The sequence below is a fragment of the Lonchura striata genome, chromosome 2, assembly GCF_050655825.1.
Source record: "Lonchura striata isolate lonStrDom1 chromosome 2, ASM5065582v1, whole genome shotgun sequence".
NCBI lineage: Eukaryota > Metazoa > Chordata > Aves > Passeriformes > Estrildidae > Lonchura > Lonchura striata.
Window position 1 is genome coordinate 23,060,344 of NC_140704.1, and position 15,686 is coordinate 23,076,029.

At 36.9% G+C, this 15,686-nt stretch overlaps 1 protein-coding gene across 6 annotated transcripts in view; it reads left to right on the plus strand.

Moving 5' to 3' along the window:
• The window catches only part of CDK14 (cyclin dependent kinase 14), a 314,718-nt gene that overhangs the window by 289,992 nt on the left and 9,040 nt on the right, over positions 1–15,686 (plus strand). The window lies entirely within an intron of this gene.

Here is a 15,686-nt window from a genome sequence, read left to right on the forward strand (position 1 = left end):
CATGTATCAAATGAGGAAAGTTTATTTAATTTGAATTGTAACTTTTACCCACACAGGGTATTTACTTCTATCAATATTTTTATTTAGGAAAAAATAAAATAGAATGAAAGCAAGAGTTTAAAATAAAAGTGAAGAACAATGTTGGGTGTGATGTTTAATCTTTTTTTAATATTAAACTTGAAATAATTATTAGGTAAAACCAGATTGTCATTGTACCTCTCAAGGCATTTCTTCACATACAGTACCAAGAATTATATCACTGCTAATGTTTTCCTGCTGAGCTGCTGTCATCTTTTGTCTTGCTGTCGTAGTGTTGCATTGATGTACCTTCCCCATTTGGGTAGAGGTCATTATCCTCGTGCCCGGCTGCATTGCCTCTGCTGTGCAGGTTAACTGCTTGAGGTCTTTTATCTAGACAAATGTTTTACCAGAGCTTTTGCTCCATGATGACACAAACTGTTCCTCAGAGGTCAAATCCAGATGAAGTAGCAATGCTGTGATAGCATGCTCCCTGGATATTCACACACTAATTCAGAGACCCAGGGGAGTTAAGGTACCAGCTTTGTGAAATGAATAAAAATAATTACTAAAATGTCCCTTATTTTGAAGACCTTCTCCCAGGGTTGTATGTTGTCTTCATTTAGTATTTGTGTCACTGTAGAACTGCCTTGTCAAAAGAATGCCATTTTGCAATCAAGTTTGACAAATGTATGGTAATCATAATAGCCAATTTTTACAAATAAACTGTGTGCATAACAAGCACAAATCACAGTTCAAGCATTTTTTATATGCTAGCTAATTCTATCAATATCTTCTTTTTAAATAGTAGCTTTGAGACTATTAGCCATTCCCTGGACATTTCTGGTAGTTTCTTTCTGTGCATGAGTGATAATCAAGAGGCAAAATAACAAGTGAGAAAATGCCCAAAGCTTGCTCAGCTAGGCTCAGATTTTAGAACATCTAGTTTTTGCTATCAATTATAGGTTAAAAGGTCTAACAAGCACATTTCACCGTGCTCAGAATTTCAGGCTTCAGCACTCAGATTTTGTCATCCTTGTCCCAAATAGGAAAAGATACGTAAAAGAGCTAATCCTCTGGATCTCTTCATAGGATTTTAAATGCATTCCTTGAGTAGTGAAATAGTATTTGATAAGACCTTGATGAACAAAAGTGATGAGCACTGTAATTTGTCATACATATAAAAGGTTTATTTCTTCTGCTGTTCACACAAAACTCAATTTGGGAACATAGCTGAAAAAATATTTAGTTTTAGGGATATGATTAAGACCTATTGAAACAAATTAAGTTTCTGGAGTACCATGTGGGGACTAGGAATTCTTCTCTCAATCTGGACTAAATTTCCTTTAAAGTTTAAAGTTTTAAAGTTTAGAATGACAGAAGCAGAACCAAGGTCACTTGCCTTCCCAGAGATCTAAAAGATATCAATGTGTAGTAGGATTTCAGTATTTATTGATTTAGCTGCAAATATTTAATTTATGTTGAAAATACCAATACACAAATTTAACTCACTAATTCCCATCTCTTCCTGTCTCCCACTGGGAAAACCACATTGGCTTCAAACAAGCTCTGTGTGGGTACTGGCCTCTTTGCATGGAGCCCCTGGAAGGGTCAGGACTACAGTAGTTTAAAAAAAAGGTCAGTTTTATCCATGTGTGTGCATAAAAGCATAAAAAAAAAAAATATATATATATATATATATATATATATATATCTCAAGGCATGTCTTGTTGCCTTAGAACTTAAAATAAAGTGCACCTCTGAGCTTTGGAACCAAGTTACTGGTCATGGGTGATAGCTGCAGTCACGTTAGGAATACATCTGCTGCACAGAGAACTCGGGGAACACTGCTGTTTCAATGAGCAATATATTCATTTTTTGTTCCTTTGGTTGGTTAGGATTTGGGCTGGGGTTTTTTAATTAGATCTTATTTAGCAGTACATACACAGAAGGTTCTTCTTAAGTCTTGTTTGTATGAAAGCATTGGGAGCCAGAGAAAAATAAAATTGTTCTTCAGTCTGAATTATGATTTAGGTCTGACAAAGGTTTTGGGACTGGTTTCCCTCTGGAGTGGAGGGAGCTTTTCAGCTGAATAGGAACTGATTCAATTAGTGCTTAAATTACTGAGTGATGACTTCTCTATGTCTGCTCTCCCTACTGGGGATTAGGTGCAGTCTGCCAGGAAAGATACAGGGCTCATCTGAAGTATTGAGGCAATGAGGATTGCCTCAAGGATTGCAGCAAGGATATAGAGAACTGGCATTTTTATTTTTCAGTTAGGGCAATTAGTTGCATTAGCGTAATCATGTCCACATAGCTTGGTTCTCTATGAAATTTTCTGCTTTGGTACTACAAAAGGATCAAAGACTGACACTAGAATTTGATTTTTGTTTGTTGTATGAGTTCATTTAGAGTATGCCAGCGGCTTCTGCAGCCAGTGAACCTAAATAAATGCCTGTTGGATATCTATTTAGCAGCAGGCTCCAGTTTTTTCAACACTGTCTCCATGTAACCTTTTAATATAGTTCTTTCTTTGACTTTTCATATTTTATATATTTAACCCCTTGATGCAGATATTTTGCATTAAGTGCTTTAGAAATCCTGATTTACTGCCTCAAGGGATTAACCAGAATTCCAGTATTCTTGCTTTATCTACATTCATTTACACAGACCATTTATTTCTAATAAATACATTGGCCAGATCATATTTCTCTGCAAACTCTAAGCCCTGAAAATAAATTTATGCAGTGACATAATGAAAATAATAAAAACTGTCTTGCATATTGCTCTTACTCTTACTTTAAATATCACCTTCCAAAGGCACAGTGGGTTTATATTCTCCAAGTAAACACCACGTTTGAGGTTCACGCTGCAAAGCTCTAATTTTTAGTTGACTTCTAAGGGAATTTAATCAAACTACAGGATATATGATTCAAACCAAAAAATGTAATTAAAAAGAATCTTTTTCTGTAGGCAAAGAGCAGCTTGTTTTCATTAATTTTATGAAGAATGTTGTTTTTCTTGGCTGAAAACTTAAACTCATGGGACAAAGGAAGATTTATGGAGTGATCCGCAAAATCACACAGGTTTTGTGTTGCAATGCTGTTTATGCAGTGACCACTAGAGTCCCTATAGTTGAAAGTTTATCAGTATTTCTTTTTATAAATCTCTATTTTCAGAAAAGGCTTTTATTCAGAGATTAGCTTTGAGCTAAATACATGCACACAAAGGCTCAGTGTATATGTACTGTGGTAAGCATGTATATTTTAATATAAACAATTTATAATATTTTAAGGTCTTACATTACAAGGAAAAATTGAACAGAAGTAATAACAGCTACTTAGATCTTCTATTCACATACTGCTTGTGCTTCTTTGTCATTATGTTTTATTTAAACAAATGGCAAACTCTCCAGCAGTTGCTGAAAGCCACTAGTGTTGCAGATCAGAGACATGATGTCTCTTGCCCTACTCCTTCAAGTGTCAATGTCCCTTGTGAGGTGCTTGGGCTGAAGATCTGTGTCATATAAAGTTTTCATCTTTGAGATCATTAGTGTGGAGGTGCAGAACCAGAGACACAGCCGGGTTATTGGGTGGCACTTTGACTTATTTCTCCCTTCTGAGTTTTGACCCCTTCAATTTGAAGTTCAAATTCAGCTTTAACTTTGACATAAGTATTTTTAAAACAAATAATGAGTTTATTTAGTTCACTGTGTCAAATGAAATACCTGTTGTATCTTTAAAAATGTCACTTTACGAAGATCAGTAGTTCATGAACAGTAATGAAACAACAATCTTAACAGAATGCTCTTTCATTCCCCATAATGTCAGCAAGAGTGTCTGCTTGTTTAATGTTGTAGTAAACAGAAAAGTTCATGGTTCAGTGCTTAAGACTCTGAGCTGTCTCCCCAACTGTTCCTGGCTGCCAGGGCTTTACTTACTCAACAGGAAACTAATTTAATTAGTACAAAGAACAGGCCAGTTCAGATGCCTGTATGAAATTCTTTCAGTTTTTAGAAGCATATGCTAAACTCCCTACATTAGATGGAAAAGCAGAGATTGTAACATTTACACAATGAAATATCTTTTAACCTGTATTATCAAAGGTTGCTGTCTCAAATTACGTTACTGTGGTCTTGCAACATAAAACCAGACAAAATATTTCAGTTGAAAGGCAAAGAAACTGATAGCAAGTTTGAGACAAGCTTATGTTTCTTATTAGGAGTCTTTCCATCCTGTATGTGACTAACTAGGAAGATGTACCATTAGTTCGTAGCAACATTGTCTTTTTCTAAAGTTTGCTTCATAAAATTTATTAAAGTGCTAAATTCAAACAGTACTTAGGAAATACAAAAATTAAGGTTTCAAGTTTAATTTCATCCACCTGTGGTTTATGCACTCATGTACATTTTTCATTTTTCAGAATCATATACTCTTATTTATTTGGGCCCTCAAATCACTTTTCTGTAGGATAATGGATTGTGAACACAGATGGATAGCTAATGTTTCCTTTCATCTTCATCATTCAGTGTTTCATTCTATGCATTATGGCTACAGAATCCATAATCTGAACCAGATATGAAATCATTAGTTTCCATGGTGGCTTTTCATGATGTGCATTCTCTCTTAGTTCTTTACCAGCATCGTGAAGCCACTTTCACAGTATACCCATGAGCTGACATGGTATGAAGGTGTCCATTTTATGCACTAGGAGCTGAAGCACACATATTAAAATGGCAATTGTTAAAAATGAATCAATTATTCTTGCCTGATTTTTCAGAGCTCCCTGCAGCCTTTAGTGCTCAATATATTCAGATTGGATTTCATTCTGCATTGACCTCAGTTGGAGCAGTGAATGCTCAGCATATCTGCAGCCCCAGCCAGGATCCATCTTGGATTACAAAGAAAATCAGAGCTGCCAAGTGAATTTCGGTAAAAAAAAGAAAAAATAGGTTAGTTCTAGTATTGTAGGAGGTCTGATAATAGTTTTCTAGCACCATGTAACTATGGCAGAAGCAGGACTCAAATGCAACTTTCCAAGCATTTGGCTACTGAAACTTAGTTATTATTTTCTTGTCTGTCTATTCAACTTACTTGAGACCTTCCATCTTCCACAATAAAGGAATCAAGGGTCTTATTTTCAATAAAACCCTTTGTCTTACAAAAGCAGCATATAGTCTGAGCAGCAAATGTGGCAAAGGTTTCTTTGGGGTCAAGAAAATGACCACATGTTAAACACTACTGCAGGTGTACAAGGGATTAGATATATTGCACAAGCATTTAAACTCCTTTCTAGAGTTTTAAATTCCTGAATTTTCAGAAACTGAAACAGTGGAAGAGGTTTTGATGTACAGAATCACACTGATACCTTCTTTCACCTTCATCGAGATGTGTTGCCAGTGGGATTCCTACCTTTCAACCCTCAGTGTGAGGTCAGTAAGAGCAGTAGGAGGTGATTATCCTCTGTGTCAGGCTGACACAAGAGAAAACACAGTGCATTGTGCAAACAAGCTTACCTGCTGTTTGTTGGGCAGGAGATAATGTTGTGTGACCCAGGAACAATAGGTCCTCCTGCTGCTGCTGAAGAGACAGGCAGCCTCCTGGCTGTTTGCTCTCTGCTGCCTGCCCGCTGCCTCTCCGTGCCTCCCTCTGCCCTTTTTCCTGACAGTCACATCCCTATTCCCTACCTGGTGCTTCAGCTTGTTTCCTCTCCTTATCAAAAAGGAGTCAGCCATGGGGTTAAGCTCAATAATGTCTGTCCTGATTACTCTGCGTTTAACTCAAAAGGTATTTTTAATATTGCTCTGGTGCTTAGCAATCCCTTATTATGCCACCACCCAAAAAAAAACACACCAAAATTATATTTACAAGGATGGGAAGAAGAGTACATCCCTATCTTTATCAAAGTTAAATGTTATGGAAGTTGGTTATTTCTCTTTGAATATGTTATTCTTCTGACTGTTTTGTTTGCCTGCCTATCCTGGTCAAAGATTAAATGACTGAGAACATGGCAAATCCTGGCTTTCTCGTTTAACCACTATTAATCACTTGACATTGCATTTAGAGCTAGTTTGCACAAGATATGTGAAAAGCAAAGAGCCTCACTCACATGCTGGCTTAACAGTCAGCAACATTTTCCCCTCCCATCTGCTGTTCATTATTATTTAAAAGCAAGTCAGGAGACAGAATTGGATTAGCAGAGTGGGTGGCACCAGTGGAAAACAAGCTCTGTGTTGGCAGTCACCCCGCCAAGTTCATGTGAAATTGCCCATTTTAGTTGGCAGCTTCAGCTTAGCTTGGTGTGATGACATATGGGCCTAGAAAGCAAGAATCTATTTCCATATTATAGCAGCTTCTGCTGTGAAACCCCATAGTTTGTAGCTGTGTGACTGCCTGGCTTTGGCTGCAGGCTCCCCTCCTGTCCGCTCTGCCACAGGGGCCTCCTTGGCCATCATCTCAGCATTTCTCCAAGGTCCCCTTAGCAGCCCTTCCTATGTATTGATTCTCAGGATGCCCCCAGCTACTCCGTTGGTCCCAAGCCATAAGCATGTCCAATGTCAAGAAGCAAAATAGGGAAGCTCATAACCCTCTCATTTGTGGCACCCACAGAATCAAAGGAGAGGAATCAAGCCCTTAGTTTGACTTTTAAGGGTCAGTTGTTTCTCAAAACAGCAGGAATATATATTTTATGTTTGAAAAATAAATAACATTGCGTGTAATTTACACATTGACTCAAAACTCAATCACCTCATAAATAGACATTTACAAATGAAAAATTATCTTCTTTAAATTCATAAAAATTCCCTGTTTCAAGTATTAGTGATCTAGAATTTCCCAGAATATGGTTTCAGTGTCCAGTGTTGTCTGTTGTAGTTATGCATAAAGGAAGTTTTGGTGCCTTGCATTGAAATCCATGTGACAGGGATACCACCAACTAAGTCAGTTCTGTAAAATAAGCTCAAAGATATTTCAGGAACCAGACTGCCCCTAAGTCCCTCAGCTGTGATTAGTGAGTTAACAATAACATTTCTTATTTCAGAAATCTTTTTCATCCTCTACTTACTATAGAAGGAAAATAATTAAAATAATTCTATGCAAAGCCCTTTCTGAAAGCACAAAGAAAGTATCTCTCTGCGTTTACAGTACCATTATGGTTGGTTACTACTTGATAGGATAAAAATGTTTGAGGAGGGAGAGTTTTAGGCTGTTGACATGCCTTTAAACTATTTATTATAATTTCCAGAATTTCCTATGCTTTTTTTGATTTTTTTTTTCCTTTGGTCACTCTCTACTGCTACATATTACTTTAGATGGCATTGTTTTGGGGATAGTGAAGAAATATTGCAGAGAAATCTTGCTGTTAGGAGTATATGATCCTCTTCTGTGCAATGTGAGAAACAGAAAACCTTATTCCTGTTAATCTCTGTTATCACAGTCTGTGCATAGTAACAGTCCTGGTCTAAAATAGTTTGACAAAGGTGGACAAAACGTGATGCATGATGCCATTACGAGCCCTGAAGCACTTGAATGAGGAGATGAGTGGCACCTTGGAAGATATGAGCTGGTGCACAGGTCTGCCTCCCCACTTGTACCTCTCTCTGCTCATGCTGCAGTAGGGGCTTCTTATGCATGATATTATTGTTGTTGCCATCTTCCTGCTGTTTATTCAGCAAGGATGGGTTGAAAGAAGTGTCAGGAAAGGGGCAAATATGTCCCAATTAATGATCAAAAAGTAGCACCTTTGAAAAGGTGTGTATTTATCACCCAATGGCTGCAAAATATGAGCATAATGAAGCGGTGAGGTGGTTAGATGGTATTGCTATTAATATATCAAACTAAAAATCCTTGACTAAAGATTGATTTCTGTGATGAACTCAATTTTAGAAGTCCCTACTGGGGGTGAGCGATGTGATCAATCCAGTAGCAGCGCCTTTGTTACTGCCTATGCAGAGACCTGAGCACATCACTTAGGCACAAAGCGGCAGCTTAGTTCTTTGTTCGTTCTTTATAGATGAGCTAGTTACTCATTTCTCCATATATAACTGCTATCATTTTTCATACCTAAACTGTATTTTGTTTCTGGATTAACTTAAAAGGCTTTTTGGAAGGCTCTAATAATCAGAAGCCTGTACTTTAAGGTGAACAGGGCTAATGAGATACAGAAAACCACACTATCTATTTGTAGAGAGCGGTTCAGTGTTCCGGTGCATCTATTTCACCTCCTTTTGATATTTAAACCCAGAGCATGTCAGTTACAGAGGTGCTGGATATCATTGTATTATTGTTATCTGTCCATCTGTTCTGCTCTTTCTTTCTCTTCTTTCCTGTAACAATATTCAGCCTCATATCTTTGATATCTTTTGTAGATAGAATTTACACTTTACATTGCTCAAATAGAATATAAGCTAATCAGGTAGACTGAGCTTCAATTGTCACAAGCAAACGAGAACTTACTGTAGTGCTGTGCTGTTCAGTAATGCTAGAGAAGTTTCAGTTTGAAAAAACAATCGTAAATGAATTTATGTGCCCACCCAGATTTATTTTAATTAAAATCATCCATGAGTCTTGGCTGTTGCTTTGACTACTAAGTACTTACAAATAAGCTTAATAGACATGTTTGTTTTTTCCACAGCTGTAAAAATATATATTCTGCTACGATTGTTTTTTTATCTGATTTATTTAAATGGAGTTAGGTAAAGATGCAGTTTATAGGGAAGGTTAAAGGGTCAAAATTCTATTTAATTAATTAACTTATACCCACTTGGGAAGCAGCCAAGGTAAAAGAATGCAGTGAAAGTAAGCTTCAAATAATATGAAATCTTTGAAAAGGACTAACCACCTTTGGTGAAAGGCTTTCCTGTTCTTAACCTTGTGTCATTTAAACTATTTAAATGAGCTATATAAAATCTTACTTTTATAATGGAGCTTCAAAAAAAGATTAAGTATTTCTTGCAGTTACAAGAAAACCAATGCTTATAGCACTGTGGAAATAAAAACCTTTAGTATTCCATCTTACCATGATCCCTGTCTTTGCATACCAAAAAATGCACAGTGTGTTGCACCCGATTTGACATTGACTATTTCTGCCACAAGCCTCTCTAGTGTGTGAAACTGGTTATTAAAAACATTTTTAAATCTTTTAAAAAACAAAAAGGAAGGGGGAAGCCTCTGTAATATCTGAAGGAGGTCTGGTTTTCAAAGAACGTAGATCCTGCTTGGTTTCTAAAAGTTGTGTCTGTCAGAGGAACCTCATGCTGGATTTCCCAAACCACGCATAATATCTGAACATCCTAGTCATACATGTGGAAAAGATTCTTACCCCAACCAGAGTGGGAACTCTGAGAAATAAAATCACTGAGCTGCTTTGTGATCTCCTTATGTACTAGATAGAATATCCTCACTGCTGTAGTGCTGCTCTGTAGAGGTTCTTATTCTGGAACATTTTTTCCATTTAATGCCACAGAGACTGCACTAGGGAAATATTTCTGTTTCAGTGCTCCATATGGTTTTGTATGTAAAAATGGAACTGGCAGGGAAGAAAGCAGCTGGTCTGAAGCTGCCAGTAACTATTTCTAATGTCACAGATTTTCAGCAAAAATCCCAAGTCGGAGCTGTATAGGTGAAAGGACTGCATAGCAATATTCAGCAAGCATCAGCACACCCTCTAGGGAATGAGCATGAAGACAAGCAATATCTCATAAAGACACCATTGCATTTCCTAAACTGGGATTTTTTTTTTTCTTCGCTGTTCCATTCCAGTCTTAAGAACTCTTAGGCTGGGAAACAACTGAGGCTTGAAAATGTCAACTGCAAAGACTTCCTGATATCTCTGTCAATAAATACCATTGTGTGGCACTCATGGTATGGGTGGGCACATAAATTAAGATCTTAGGACATAATCATATTTGGAAATGTATTCCAAAGTTCAAATACATCTATTATTTAAACTTGCCATTAATATAATGTACTATAATAATGGGAAAGATCCTTCTGCTTCAGTGTGTGAGGTCTGCTCTCTATCTAATTTATATGTGCTTAAGCGTTGCAGTGTCCTAAAAAATGTATTTTAATTGACGTGACTATTTTGCCATGATGCTCAGGCTCTCAAAAGTCACAGCAGCAAACATAATGCATAACCAGATGGTGTTTAGCTAGAAGGATCTTTACTATCCCAAATGCAGCTGTAATAATATGTGTTCTGTCAACTAAAAACAAAAGCATTCATAACTCCACATTCCAGATTAAAAATTCCTTGCTGGTTTGAAAAGTACTTTCTAAGGAAGAACACAAATGGACATAAAAATGCAGGTGATAAATGGAATTTTTTTTCCTTTTGTTTACCCATCCCTCTTTTTTACTTCCTTCAGCACCTGAACACTCACCCTGTCTTCTCAAAGGAAAAAAAAAAAAAAGATGTAACTTAATTCCAAGCTGCCTGTAGGTACTTGCAGGCTACTAGAATGACTGTGGTAGTGATAAGCATTTACACATTGTTTTCTTAATGCTTAGCATTTATCTGTGGGGTCTGAGGTAGTTTATAGTGTTGTGATCCCTTGCAGAGGCATTTTTAAATTCCAAGGAATCTTTGTCAGAGCAAAATGGTCCACACCCATCTTTAGACTATCCCATTGCTACTCCGCACTGATTAAACCAGCAGCATTAAATTTGTTCCAAGACTACTTAGCTTTCAAGAAGCAACTTGACTAACAATATTAACAATCACATGTATACAAAATGCCCTATTTTGAAGTACCCGCAGATACTTTATTTTTTTCAATGAAGCAGGGTTTAGTTTTTGGGAGGAGGTAAATGCTAATGATTCATCTGGCAAGTATTTAGTCTTTCATATGTCATTTTGTCCAGCAGACTTCATTTTGGGGATAAAAGCCATGACACAGAAAAGCAAGAATACATTTCTGATTAAGTTCTCTGAAGATATTATGTTAGATGGGCAGGAGTGGAAGGAGATGGTCAAACACATCATCTAATTTTGGTTTTGAGTTGGTCAGCTGTTGTGTTGCAGATAATATGAATAAATAAACAAATGTGCTTAGGTTTGAGCTGATAAATAGCACTGTTAATAGCAGCTACCATCACTCCTGATACTGGCAGTCAGTAAGTTTTCATTTGTGGTATTTGGAGGGCACAGTTGATCTGCTGTCCTTGAACTCTAGGGTTATATTCTCCATTCAAAGCTACATAGTGACCTATAAAGAATAACATGCTTTTCTATTCTGTCTGAATTCTCTGAATTCTGGTTAAATATGACTTGAAGCTTCACAAACTATTAAACATCCCCTTGATATGTTGGCAGGCCAACATAATAAAAACAACCAAAAAAATTCAAAGAACTTCCAGTCAGAGGCATGGGCTCTCAGCCATCTCTTGTTTGCTGCTCCCTTGAAACATGTACCGGAGATTATCCTTATTAGGTCATCTTATGGGTATTCCCAGATCTTTTGAGTATGGTTTTCTTCCTTTTTAATTAGTAGGTCATTATGTGACAACTTCTGTCTGCTCCTCTAAGTGGCTGGCTAAGGCAGATTTCACAGTGCTTCCAGATACCTGAAAATAATTGGCCATTTGCGAGTTGGGAGGTGGCTTCAGATTTTAGAATGAAGCCTTGTTCTTTGTAATGCACTGGGGAATGCTGCTGATTAAAAATAAGGATGTTATTCCATCATTTTGTCTTTGCAAACAAGATGAGTGTGATAAGTTTCTGTCTAGCTCTATCCAGGCAGTTCCTTCTTGCTCTGTCACCAGTGTTAATTCCATTAGCTGTGATGAAGCTAGTTGGAAGTTTGGTGTCAACTGGATCACAGCATTAAAAAGTTCTACATAAAAATGTCACTTCTGATACTTTAGTGATACAGTGTACAGAGAGTTGCACAGAAAATTTTACAATACGAGTGATGGGGGCACAAGTGGCAGGGGAGGAACGAGGAATTAGGTTTGCAGCAGTGGGAATTTCTTATGCTAGCTCTGGCACAAAGGGGAGACATGGTAGCTAAACATGGTACCACAGCTAAACTCACTCACACCCAGCTGCTTGTAATTGAATCTGCCATCCCTTGACTGTTTAGCTCTGCAAGAGAGTTTAACAATGAGCAGATCTCTCAGCAGCCCTTCCGGAGCTCCTTTTCTCCAGAGACAGGTTCAAACCAGTAACAAACCTGTTTACCCAGGGCATTAATGCCTTTCTGAGTTCTGTTATATACAACTGTTACAGATAGGCTTGTTTTTGTTTTTGGGGTTGTTTTTTTGTTGTTGTTGTTGTTTTTTGGGTTTTTTTTGTTTGTTTTTTTTTTTTTTTTTTTTTTTTGTTGTTGTTGTTTTGTTTTGTTTGGTTTGGTTTTGTTTGGGTTTTTTTTGTTTTTTTTTTTTGCTTTCAGATATTTTAATTAAGGTATCTACAAATTTTGTTCAGGCATAGCACTTACTTATCTGTTTCAGAGATGAGGGCTGGTGCTACCACTGAGCTAAGGATCTCATTGTGTCAAACACTGGCAAAAATTGTAGGTTTAGGTTCTCTCATTATAGATCCAGGGAGACAGCATCTCTCCAATTCATGTTCAGTCAATTCCTCTTTGGCAGGATTTTTTACAAGTTATCAGGGTGAGAAGCATAGGAATTTAGACATATCACATTAATCAGATAGAAAAAGGTTAGAAGTTGTAGGGATTTGGATGTTTGTCAGGTTTGAGAAGTATATTCTTGCAAACAACTAGGACTAATATTTTTCTGTTCTTGATGTGTACCAAAATCCTCAATTTATGTTTTTGTTTTTAATAAGGGTTTCATGGCTTTGCATGCAAACTATATTAAGCTCAGTAACATTTCTATTTTTGTAGTATCTCCATCTGAAGTACTAGTTTTCCCAGAGCTCACTCACAGAGGGCTGTGCTTTATTCTCAAAAACTAGAAGACATGTAGTAGATTCAGTCCTGGCCATTTTTCATGTGAAGCCTTATTCAAATGGTAATTGTGAAGGGCTTTGTGGACTTTGTTCTCAACTCAAAGAAAAAGCTTCTGCTGTGGGCAGCTAGGGCAGGAAAAAATTTTGCTGAAAGACTTGTAGAAAACTATTTTGGAAGTTACCACAGCCACTCAAAAGTTAAAAGTATACCTACAGATCAACTGTGAAACCAACCACATGATCAAATAACATTAGAAATTAATACTGTGAATAAAATATATTACAGTAAAGATCAGGCTTTTATTCCTTTTTTTGTCCTCACAAGACACACTATGAAGGAATTCATTATAATGTACCTGTGTGCAAAGTATGCATGGTTGGTTTGCAATTATTGATATGTATATATGCTACTTAGCAGCTGGTGTGTAATTTAAGGGTAAGTCTTGGCTTTTCAGAATCAACCTCCCACACTGGACTACTGAGGGCACATTCACCAAGTTAGGTGATGCAGGACTTTAATTTTGAACTTGTACTGTGCATAAAGGTACAAGTAAAGGTACAGTTCAAGTCAAGACTTCAAGTACTACCAATGTTGCAACTGTTCTAATATTGCATTTTTTATACATTTAACTGTATTTACATAATTTGAACTATTGGTGGCTCCAGCTAAAACTGGGTGCTAATTTTGGAGACATTCTAAACCCAGAGGCTGGGACATAAACCAGGGCCCTCATTACAAAACACATTGCAGTGGGATGTAATGACTTGCCTACAGTCACATTTAGCAGCAAAGCCAAAATCTTGGTTTCTGTTTTCCAGCCCCATATCCACAGTGCCACAGACATCTCACCTTTCAAAGGTTATGTTACTTATAGAAAGCATGCTCATAAAATAATTTAGTTTATACTTGTGTTCCTGTTCTGTTTTTTTATTTTCTTACTAGCTGACAGTCCTTGGCTTGCACTCACTTCTTTTAGGGTCATCTCTTTGCACCCACCCTAAAACTGCAGTCAACTCCCACACACAAATCTATTTAGAGTTGCAGGGCTCTGCTTAGAGGCAAAGTCAATTTGTGAAAAATTCTCTGTGGCAAGAGGAATTTGTAACACAGCAATATATCCATAAGGATCTGTATTATGATTTATATGTTAGAACTGTGAAGAATATATAACAATTTTCATCACTTTAGATAGAGCCTGGGAAATCCCTTGTGTATAAGAATACCAGTGCAGTAACTAAAACACAAGAGAAGAAAACAGAAAAAATTAACCAGTTAATCCTGTGCTACTTATTTGTCAAATATGGTTTACTGCTAAGTACTCATAGCACTTATAATTACAATGTGTAAGTATCCTGTACAGTGCTTCATCTGTGAAAGAGTAGTAGCTAACAATGGCCAAGATAATCTAGAGGTGTCATTTAAACATTAAATGATATTAAATAGCTAAAGAAACATTAAGTGAATTGGTAAAGATGTGGCCTGTGTGAGGGGAGAAAGGTGAGGTTATTCCCTCTGTATAGAGTTTTGCCCCATCCTAGAAACGAGACTGGAAGTCACGTTTATAGTGTGTTTTGCAAAGCAGCTTACACCTGATATTTTGGCTACACACGTAACATGTGCATATTTTGCTATGGCTTCTTTCCATCTTTAGTTACAGGTGTGTAGGATCCTGAGTTGACACTATAAAGGGACCTTGTAAACATGGGCTTTGACAGAAACTGCAATATTTCAGCCTTAATTAAAATAAAAATTAAACCGCAATATTTCAGCCTTATTCAGCTCCTGAAAGTTGCTTTGTAGACAAATGATAGGAAAGAAAATATTTGGTTTCAGTGCTATTTCAGGAGTGATGCAAATTCACTATGTTCCTGTGTGTTACAAGGCTTCTGAGTTCAGGAATCACTAACCAGCCTACAGTTGAAATTATTTTCTTCAAACCCTTCTCAGTTTGTCAAAAAATCCTAGTTTTTCTAGTGTGTCTCTTTTTCCTTCTTCTTTTTTTTTTTTTTTTCTGAATAAATTTTTAATAGCAGCTGTAAGTCTGTGTATTTTGGGGCATAGGTAACTAGATAAAACTAAAGCCCAGCAGAAAGCAATTTAAGAAACCTTATATTTAGCCTTAGTGAATAGTATTCCTCATGAAACCACAAACAAGGTATAGTCCATCGAAGAAAAGCCTCCAACAAAGATAGACTGTATAGTGAAATAATCTTTGAACTAGCACCTCTAAAGATACGCAAAGCAACTTTATAGGCATCAATCTCCTGAGCCTTGTCCATGGGGTAATTCTGAGCCTGAGCTAACAACACTGCAGATCATATATATTTCATATATAAGAACAAATGCATTTCTTTTAAATTTCACAGAAGTAAAACTTCCCTGTGAAGGAAGGCACAGCATACAGTGTGACAATTATATATTTTAAAGCATATATTTATAGAGATGCCTTTATATACCCATCCTTCCTATACACATTCAGACTCGTACATCTTTTTTCTATGTTTGCATTTGTGCACATATATCATAGACATAGATAAAAATTAAAACATGTATATGTGTATATATATTTGAAGGGGGAAAAAGGATTTATGGCAGCTGGCCAGATTTAATTTGTCTGCTTGTATTTAGCACTTAAGGGCTTATATACTCAGTTGGCTCAAAAGAGTGAAGAAGTACTCCTTGCTTATACCTCAAATCAGAAATGCATGAAGTGCAGCTGCAGAGATAATACATTCTCCCCAAAGGCTTTGGC